The 10184-nt window shown below is 43.6% G+C and overlaps 1 pseudogene; it reads right to left on the bottom strand.

Annotated features, from left to right (window-relative positions):
- Positions 1-5081: 5081 nt before the first annotated feature.
- On the bottom strand, positions 5082-8515 carry LOC147883586 (ABC transporter G family member 39-like; annotated as a pseudogene).
- Positions 8516-10184: the final 1669 nt, after the last annotated feature.

Raw genomic sequence — 10184 nt, 5'->3', positions numbered from 1 at the left:
TATGAGCTCCGTTTCATTCCTGAAGCTGAGTTTTCGCAAGAGCACGTTGTAGAAGTACCCCTCTGGTTGATGTCCAGGGTGGTAGTCAGTGAATCTCACTACTCACTCACATTTTGCGATCCTGTTGCCTAAGAGGTCAAGACCGACCGTTCCATGTTGCGTTTCCTTGGGCTTTCGGATCACATATTGCCTATGGTAATCGTAGAACGTGCTATCCTCGATGACGCTCGGTCTCCCGCAATATATGTCGACCGGGTGCAGGGTGACGGTGTTGTTTCGCGAGACGATGCGTTGTCTTAGAGATGGTGGCGAGGAGTCGACATAGTGAACGGTCTCGCTCCTTGTGATTGTTGGTATCTACATGCAATTTAGCGCGGCCTCTGTTGGAGAGGTTGGTTTTGATAGAAGGCTCGCGGCGATGAGTTTCAGCTTTACTTCGTCGAGATGTTGCAACCCCAAACGCGAGGCGTCTTTTGAACGGATGTTCAATTTGCCCATTGGTTCAGATTTCATCACGTACTTGAGGAGGTAGTGAGAGATTGAAGAGTTTGTCACCTGCTGTATGTTCATGTGTGCACCCCACAACAGTAACACGGAAGGGTGGTAAGGGACGACGTTTCGGTGCTCATGTCCCGGCCGGTAATACAACCAACGTTGCGTCAGAGGGTCGAGGATCGGTTCATATTTTGGCTGTGTTGCGAAAGGGAAGCCGTGCTTGCAACTGTGGTGTGACGGTCCAACGTAGCACGCTTTCTTGCATACGTGCAACTGCTTCCTGAGAACTAGTTCTCGCAGCCTTGTGTTTCGAGGATCCAGGGCCTCGTCCCTGGGGACGTAAGCCGCAATCTCATTTGCAATTCGCTGACGATCATCATGGGGTGGACCCACAATATGACATGGGCGTGTAGGGAGCCCCTGTTTTGTATCTCATAACGAACGACATGGTGTTGTATTCGGCCAAGCAGACCGTCGGATGAAAGCAAATGCTTGCGCATGAACATGTGGAAGCGTGCGTGGAAAAGTGCCACGCATTCAACAGGACATTCCTTCCAAGTGAATTGCGCATTATAATATGTTGCGATGCTCTCGATCACATTAATTTCTTGCCACCGTGTATCGGTGACCTCGTCTGCAGTGAATATCAAAAAGAAATCTGGGAGCCCCCAAGCATCGACCATCGTTATGAGGTCCTTCAGTTGCCGTCGATGCCACGATGGGGACCCCGGCATTGTTGATGGCATGCTGTAGCAAAGCACGTGTCTCATTGCATCTTCATCGGTCGTGGCAGGGTTGGCTTTCCTATATTGGTCGATGTCTCATTGCAAGCATGTAGAGTTGCTTGAATTGGCAATCATCACTGCCTGTTTTAACTGGAACATGATCAACAAGTACGGCTTGTAGAGCGTGTAGATAGAGAATAAGGTGCATATTCTCATTTTCACATAGTTGCTGAACTATATGCAGCCATCATAGTAGCCCCGTCCGAAAGGGAACAGGAAGGGGAACACTACTGACTCCATGGTTATGTTAACGCACGCACTGCCAGCTGCTGCTACTCCATCAACGTGGAATGAAGCGACCCTCTCTGAAAGCATTTCTGTACCCCGTAGCTGTATCGAGGCAAACTCATGCTTGTCCCTTGCATCAAAGGCGCGATGGTTCGCGGGATCCACCATGTTTTGCAAAAGCAGGAGCTCAGGCTGAGATTCCGCTATTGACATTAACTCGAAGGGAGCTGTCTCATCGTGTAGTTCCAAGATATCTGCAATGGTTTGAGGACTCAAGATGCACATACCCATCTTAATGTCCGCACGCTCTGCTAAAGAATTGTATTTGCGCGATATTGGATTGTTCTCGATGTTATATGCGAGCACAGCTGACAGCTCATTCGTCACGATTTCTTGAGCCGAGCTTAGTGAGACGTTTCGCCAAGATATCAGAGGATTGTCTAGAAGTGACCTTCGATCGAGTGTGCCACGAGCAATCGCATTTGCAGTCGTGGTAACTGAAATGGATACATCTATGATGCTTAGCAGTTGCGTGTGGAGGTGGTTTGTTTTAAGCAACTGCCGAGAGTACTGTGGCATCAACCGCACAATGTATATGCTCCGCTGGGCATCTCGTGTACAGCTTTGGCATTTCCAGTAAGTCACTTGCATGCCCATATTCTCGCAGGCATCCAAAAGTATCATGTTTCCGAGTGCGGCGCTGTGGCTCGAGATGCCTATGCCTTGCGAAGAAACGATCCTTTGGTTTACAGACAGAAGCGTGGTTATGCCACAGACACCGCAGATTTGAAGGCTAGAGAAAATAGCCGCGCAATTACTAACCCATTGCTTGTATCTATCTGCGATGGTCAACCACGATGACGTAGCTGGCCTCAAGGACATCTTTCTTGATGTTATATCAAGTTGAATAGCTCGACCTCTGGCTGCTCTGAGCGTTGACGAATGGTCATGTTCGAAGGAGTTTCCGGTGGTCATTTCTATATCGTGACATGAAACGATGTCTTATGTTCGGGTTTAAACACCTACAGGGATTAATAATAAAAACCATCCGAAACTTTGCTACAATTTCACTCACGTGGTTTTGTCTAAACGCAACAGGAAAAACAAAATGGACTGAACCTCTATCTTTAAAAGGTGAAAGAATTGATAAAATAACTTGAATCAAGCAAATACATTTTGTTGTGCGTACCTTTAAGAGAAGACACTCGTTTGGAGGCTGCAAACATCTCGAAAACAGAAGTGTTGCAGACATGATTAGTATGTTGGTCGAACCAAGCAAATGTAATGTTCCCTTGCGGAAACAGAATGTGCGAAGAAGTGTGCGTGCTCAAGATGAGGTGTAAAAAAAAAAAACCATACGTAATGTATGGTGGAGAGCCGGCACATGTCTCTCCAAAAATTATATATCATAGGGGAACGTGCCATCCCCCCGTTTCGAATAGTCACCTCCAGTGTTGGAGGTGTAGCGCATTAATGCGGACCAGAGCAACAGACGGTGCAGAAACATTTCAGAATTGAAATGACCATACATTCTACTTACGTGGAGTATCCTTTGTGACGTCCACAGCTCGACGAGAAGTCGCCTATTTCTTTGCTGGAATGTTGGAATCTGAAAAACAATCATGATTAGTCAATATGCATTCCTCATGTTCTGCATGTTTGGATATGTTGGTTAGCATATGTGCAATTTCCTAAAGATGACAAATTCAAGTACAAAAGCTATACACAATCCAACGATCAAAGATGTAGACTATGGTCGTGTATGATGATGCCGACTATGTAGACACAGTACCTATGCATAGTAGAGAATGCATGCGCAACTCGAATTAAGGAATGAAAGCACTGCAATTCACTGCACTTCATCATCAGCTAGACGGGGTGCCTATGCACAAAAGAGACTAATGCCTAAATCCTCGCGGTCGACTACGATTTAGTGTAGAGCACCAGAAACGACGTCACAAATTATGGGAGCTATTGAGAAAGGATCGTAGAGACTTTTGGCAAGCTTACAACTGCAGTTAGTTACTGGAGCATTGGCAGTATATAGTAAGCTAGATATAGAGAGATTCAACCATTTATTCATGCCTGGGCGAAAGCCTCCTTTCACACTATAACTAGCCTTGAACCTTCATCTCCTCCATCGCCAACCTTCCAAGCTTCATCTCCGCCATAGCCTAACATGTCTCTCTATTCCATCTCAAAGATTTTGTTGAAAACGTGTCTTGAGGAATGGATCCAATTTCGAACTCTTAAATTAGAATCGCAAAGTATGCCGAGAAGATTCGACTCGCCAGAGTCACCACCCGACTAATTGAAGCCAGCACTTACACATCAGTACTGCCGCAAGATATTGGGCAGCATAACCTATTAAGGCCAGTTTGCTTTTTGCATGGATACTAACTTTGCGCTACGAGTTGCTTTCCCATCGTCTTCAGCTTCAGCTTCAGCAATCGTTCTGCTTTGCAATCGTCTTCAACTCCAACGTACCACCATGCCACCATGCTCCAGGTGCGTATCTTAGCCCTGGAATAGATCTGCGACTATTCCAGGCTATTTCAAACCTCCAAAATCAGCGACAATGCCTACCTAACCAGTCATCTAAGGCTCAGCCAGTGTTGGAGCAGCAACGTGCCTATTCCTTGAGCCTACACACACAGACAGCGGGTTCTCTTCTATTATCGAAGAGAACTCGCTCGAGGCAACGCAGAATGGACGACCCAATTGTTTTCATGTCCAGGTTGATTGCGGAGTTGTTGGAGCTGTGCAGCTCATTGAAGGGTCTGTTGAGTCCCAAGGGCCGGAAGCGGTGGTTGCAAACGGAGCTTCTTCGCTCGAATTGGGGAATGCAAAAGCTCCACCAATTTAGAGCTTGAAGGAACCGCTTGATATGAGCACTTGCAGGTCTCCACGGATTTTGGAAAAAAAATATGGGCGCTGAACTACACGACCTCGTTTGGATGAGGAAGAGAAACGGGATTTAGAGCATGCAGGGAGGAGGGAGGCGAGAACTACACGACCTCGTTTGGATGAGGAAGAGAAACGGGATTTAGAGCATGCAGGGAGGAGGGAGGCGAGTGAATGAAAGATTCCTAAGAGAAGGGAGGCGACCAAGGTAGCAATAAGAGGGATGATCTGAGTGGACAGTTTCACCTATATTTATAGGTTTTGCCTTGGCTTTTTACGCAGCTTTTCAAAAGCTTTCAAAGCTTTTGGGCTTTCAGAATTTAAAAAATCTAAGGGTGTATATTGTGCCATGTGGAAGCACAGGATTTCAGAATTTGAAAAAACGTCCTAGTGCTGGCCAAGTAACTATGCATATTGGTGTTAAAAATTTCTTGAACGTAGTAGATCGATGTATTCATGAGTTTTGGTCAAGATCGCTGGTCATCATTGCTAATACTATTGTTGTTTTTTAATCTCGGGAAGCCAGTTTCAGCATCAAGGAACCGTCGATTGATCTCGACTGTGAATCCATGTAGCTTCTCTTAGCATCACATTTCACGAGGAACTGTGGATTTTGATCTCTACTGTGAATTGATTTAGCATCACATTTCGCCATCTTTTCTCAGCATTTCACGACGAAGTGTGGATCATCGATTCCCACTGAATACCAACGCCACCAAACAGGAATTCGCTGAATTCATGCAAGCAGATCATAACTTAGAGAACGAATTCCCTGACAGAATTCAGCAATATTTGTATTTCTAGTGCAACTTTGAAAGGGTAAACTTACTGTTCGCGGGATCAAGAAGCCGGCGAGGGCCCTGCTTACTGGTTTCTAATTAACACAATCTCTTTCTTATTTATAGCATCATTGGAAATATTTAAAAGGGAGGGCACGTACTGGAAGAGAGATGAGCCTTTGTATAGCACAGCAAAATCAACACCAAGGCGATCCTCAGCTCCAGGTGAACTTACATCCAACATCCATGTAGCCGGATTGTAGCCCTCCTTAATTTTGGGAACACCAGGTATCGCCTGTCATGGGACGATAGTCAATGAAAAATCCTAGATGACAGATACTTAATTCTCTCGATATCTGATTATGACTGACCTCAAAGTATTCGACTAGTTTGTGAGAATGGAGGCCAAGAGGTCCAAAGTAAATGACCTGCCCTCCACGCTTCATCAGGAGCAACTGCAGGAAAGATCCAAGCACTTCAGATTAACCTCCAGTGGTCTGCACCTTCCCCCGTAGCCACCTTGGCATTTAGTGAGAAAGACCATCTCCTTGATCTAGATTGCGGTTGGTGTCGTGCGTGAACTGTTTTCTTTAAACCTGTCCCTTCATCCTCTGGAATGATGGCTTGCTGTCGGTCAATCGCTGCATCATAAGAGACTGAAAGTCAGGCTCTCCTGGGCCGACCTTGATGCACTTGATTGCTAGAGGCTTAAATTTGTGAACTCAAAAGAAATCGCACTATGTCTGATAAATTGTTCCTTGAATTCATTCACAGCTAGAGCATTTTGCCCATACATCATTGGTGAAATCCAATATCCCCAAATCCACCATGTGTGTATGTTCTCTGTTTCAACAATTTTCTAAAAACTTCAATCTTTTTTAAGGTGGCAACATCTCGATGTAAAGAGAAAATGGCAATCCCCATCAAATCCCACTGAAGCGAGACATTGATACCTCTGGCTATAATAAATCCTCCCAAAACAAACATGGCCATAAGTGCAAAAGAACCAAATGTGTTTGCTATAAGCATGGTTCTTCCAGCACTACCGATGAAGCGGAAGAGTCCATAGGCCATTTGAGAAACCAGAAACAAGAGCAAAAACTGTCAGAACAACCTGGGAAAAACCAAAGGTGCGTCAATCATAAGTACCAACTCATGTATGCAGAAATCAACACAAAGCATGTAAGCACCATATTCAGAAGTTTGTGTGGAAGTGGTTGCAAACCTGCCAGCTTCAGGTGCAAATCCAATCGTAAAGTAAGTAAGACAGATCCAAATCCCTGATTCCAATATGGATAAAGGTATCCTAGTGACAAAAGTGGGTATGGAAGCAGCCCAGGCAGGGTAGAACAATTGATCTCTTTGTTTGTAGAACACAGGAAGCCGACCAACAGCCATGGAAATCTCAGCCATCCCATTGAACATTACATCGACCAGGCCATAGAACAGGGCTGCCAAATACAATCCTGCATCTGTGATGTTGTCTGGATGAAGTCTTGTGCGAAAAAACACCGTGCATGTAATTATTGATACTATGGATATCTGCAAGATGATAAAACAACAAGCACATGCCGAAGGAGTCACGTTCAGCTTAAACTGGTTTCCTCTCTTTAAGATACTAGAAAGATCTATTGTAATTGTCTCCAAATATTTTGAGATGAGAAGATATGGCAACCTGAACAGTCTTGAAGATGTAAAGGAAGGAGTTGCGCTTCATCAGCAGCCATTCCCTCCAAAAGCAAGCCTTCAACAGCTCCCAGTTGCTGAGAGCATATTTCTGAGTTGAAAGAGATGCAGGATGACTTTGCGATTTGTCAAAGGGCACAGAAAGCTCTTCTTGGATTCGCTGACCCACATGGAAGGAGGCAAAAGATTCAGCGAACTCTTCTGCAGAGATGAACCTGTACGGCTCATTCTTATTTTCCCAGTATTGTCCTTGATCCTTCCTTGAAGTGACCTGCCCAACAACGAAGACATCATTTGGCATACAGATTAAATGTCAAAATTACTAAGTTGAACTTCAGAATCATTCTGTACCATACCCTATGGCAGTTATGCATTTTCTATGCTGGCAAGTCTGGGCATGTAAAGTCCCCAAAAACCAGAATGATGAAATTGGGGCCAGAATGCAGGGCAGGGGTTTTTTAGGTGTCGAAGGGAGGGAGGGAGGCTGGTGGGAAGAGGAGGAAGGAAGTACCTCCTGCAAGAAATCTGCCACGCTCTTTCTCTTAGGACACTTGAAACCCATGGCCTCGAAAAAATCTAGATAATATGGCCTTCAGAGAGTAAAATATTATCATCAAATAGCTCAAATGTTTCTGGAGCAGGCTGCAGAAGCGAAACAACCATTGTGGCATCCAGCAAATGGACAGACTGGCGTAAGCATTTCACAATTTGATAGGTTGTTGAACTGTCCAATCCAGTTGATATTTCATCCATAAACAAAGCCTTAGCAGGACCAACTAACATCTCACCTGAAGCAAACGTGGGAAAGTGATTCAGTAACCTTATTTTTTTTGGAACCTTTTAAGTTCTGTAAGACCCGAACACCTCGGGCAATCTAATCTTGAATTTTCCACCCACGCTAAATTCCTATTCTTAAAATCAATCACTTGCCAGTTGTCACCCTTTTTTTCTGCCCTCCAGAAATGCCTCGCAGCATTGCATTTCCTATGTCTGCACATATATCTGGGCCCAGAATCTGTGATACGGAGGAAAGACATACTCTCAGTAACGATCATGATAAAGATAAAATCTCCAAGGGGATCCATGCAGTGTCTGGCATAATAAACCTTGTTCATGATTCTAAACGTCTTTCAAATAATACAGCGTACTAACCATAGCTTCATTACGTACTCTGTGACAATACTAGTGTCCTGCCCTTCCATGGCAACGGCCTGAAAATTAGGGATCTCAATTGTGATGACATTAAAGCTCGCATGCCCGGAAACCATGAGCATCAAATTCAGGAAGATTATACCTTCATAAAGACATCAATATCAGGATCTGGTTTTATTCCAGCTTCCTTCTCTCTTCTTGAAAGCTCCACTAGCATATCTGTCATAAAAACATAATAGAATCCACTTACTGAGGTTGGAAACTTGAATTTAGATCTTCCCACTGGTATACGTTACAGAAAAAAACACTTGTCTTCTGATTTGAAAACTCTTAAATTCTGATGACAAAGGAATTATCGTGCAGTTAGTCTGTGATAGTAACTCAGATAGACTCAGGAAGTTAATACTAACCATATCTTGGTCCCACTCCCTGGCATCGACCACAAAAGTTAAGATTTTCACGAACAGTCATTTCACCAATTTGTCTGTCCTCTTGACTTACGTAAGCAGACGTCCTTTGAGGGATAAACTCAGAAAAATCATGTCCATTGTAGGTCAACTGCCCTGAAACCTGGCATGCATGCTCAATAACTTCAGTCATTTGGATTTAATTTTATTAATGTACGCCATTAGATTGAAATCAATTTACAATATCCGAATGTCGATCCTCATGCCTTCTTTGTGTCTCACATGGCCTCTCTACCCCTCCCCTCTCCCTTAATGATCTCTCTCTCATCTGGGGAAAGGCGTTAGTTCCTGATGATAGTCTCTGTTTTTAGCAAGTCATGACTTTTGTGACTGCAAATCCTTTGCCATTCTCATAGCTTTTGTCCATGGCAAGCCATGGTTTTGCTCTATTGAAATTTATAAAGTCAATCAAGATAAGCTTTCTAATCGAGGCTTTTATAGAATTACAATCTGTAAGGAAAATCAAGGAAGTGTATCTGTACTAACCCGTAGTTCAGGATCAAGCTTTCCTGCAAGAGCTCCCAGAAAAGTTGTTTTACCAGACGCTGGAGGTCCGAGGAGCAATGTCATTCTGCAAAGCTAAGATTTTCAGGGTAAATACGGTCGACTAAAAAGCATTTTATGAGGTTATGGTTAATTCTCTCCACCAAGTTTAGATCACAGTTCTTCGGCTTTAGGCTATCATTTTTCAAGAGTGAGAATTTTAGGATAGCTTCTTTGTCTCCCTGGGGGTTCACTCTTGGGTGTGTTCAAGGGCTACTTAAAGAACGCCTCATCTGTAAATTTCGCATGGATAAAAAGACTCTTTTTCTAAATACAATTATAAAATTAGCCATGAAAAGACATTTTTGTAAGTTTACATTACCTTTTTGAATTTAAAAATCTCTCCCTTTGAACCACGTGCTGTACCTATATCATTCTAAATGATCTCCCGAGATTTTCTCTTCAATAATTCTTGGTTCCATTAACTTATCTTCTTTTTCACCTATCTCTCTCATTATAGACCGAGGACAAGCCTAGAGGATCATGCTACCAAAAGGAGGCAATATCCCTTCAATGACCACAATGAAGGGTGTGCATTGAATAAATAAGACACGGATGATGCAATCATGTGATCTCTGCGGCATGAATGCGATGAAGAGGAGTAAGCATTGAATGAAGAAGATACACATGATGCAGTCATGCAAGATTCAATTCATGATTACTTTGACCCACCTTCCGTAGAGGTACATAAATAAGGCCAACATGAGGATGAGCCAATAGTAGTTGATAAACTCCTACATACCTTTAATCTTAGAAGGAGAGATAAGAGTAGAGGTGGGGCAAGTAGAGATCTCACCTTGGAACCATTCTATCAAATCTAAGCTTTGGGTCAACATTTGCTTGGGTGTAGCCATTTTAGTATGTGATTGTTGTTGAGGATGCTTGTGATCAAATCCTTCCGAGGGCCATATCTTATGATCTAGAGGGAATTTTGCAGCGCTCCAAAAAGAAAAATTGCTCGCCAGCTTGCGCTCTATGCAGTGTCACGTCAGATTTCACATCTGAGATTTCCATAGGTCAGCATCATTGAATCCTCTTCATCAAAACCACCTCCTAATCCACTACAACATACCCAGCACTTAAAATGAATTAAGATAAAATTCATTTGATGCATTTTGCGATTCGACTTGTGGTCAAGTTGTAGA

The sequence above is a fragment of the Dipteris shenzhenensis genome, chromosome 28, assembly GCF_047967505.1.
Source record: "Dipteris shenzhenensis isolate YYH24624 ecotype China chromosome 28, Dip_SZ_1.0, whole genome shotgun sequence".
In the NCBI taxonomy this organism is placed as follows: domain Eukaryota; kingdom Viridiplantae; phylum Streptophyta; class Polypodiopsida; order Gleicheniales; family Dipteridaceae; genus Dipteris; species Dipteris shenzhenensis.
The sequence above is the reverse complement of the archived record's forward strand: the minus strand, read 5'-3'. Positions and strand labels throughout refer to the sequence as shown.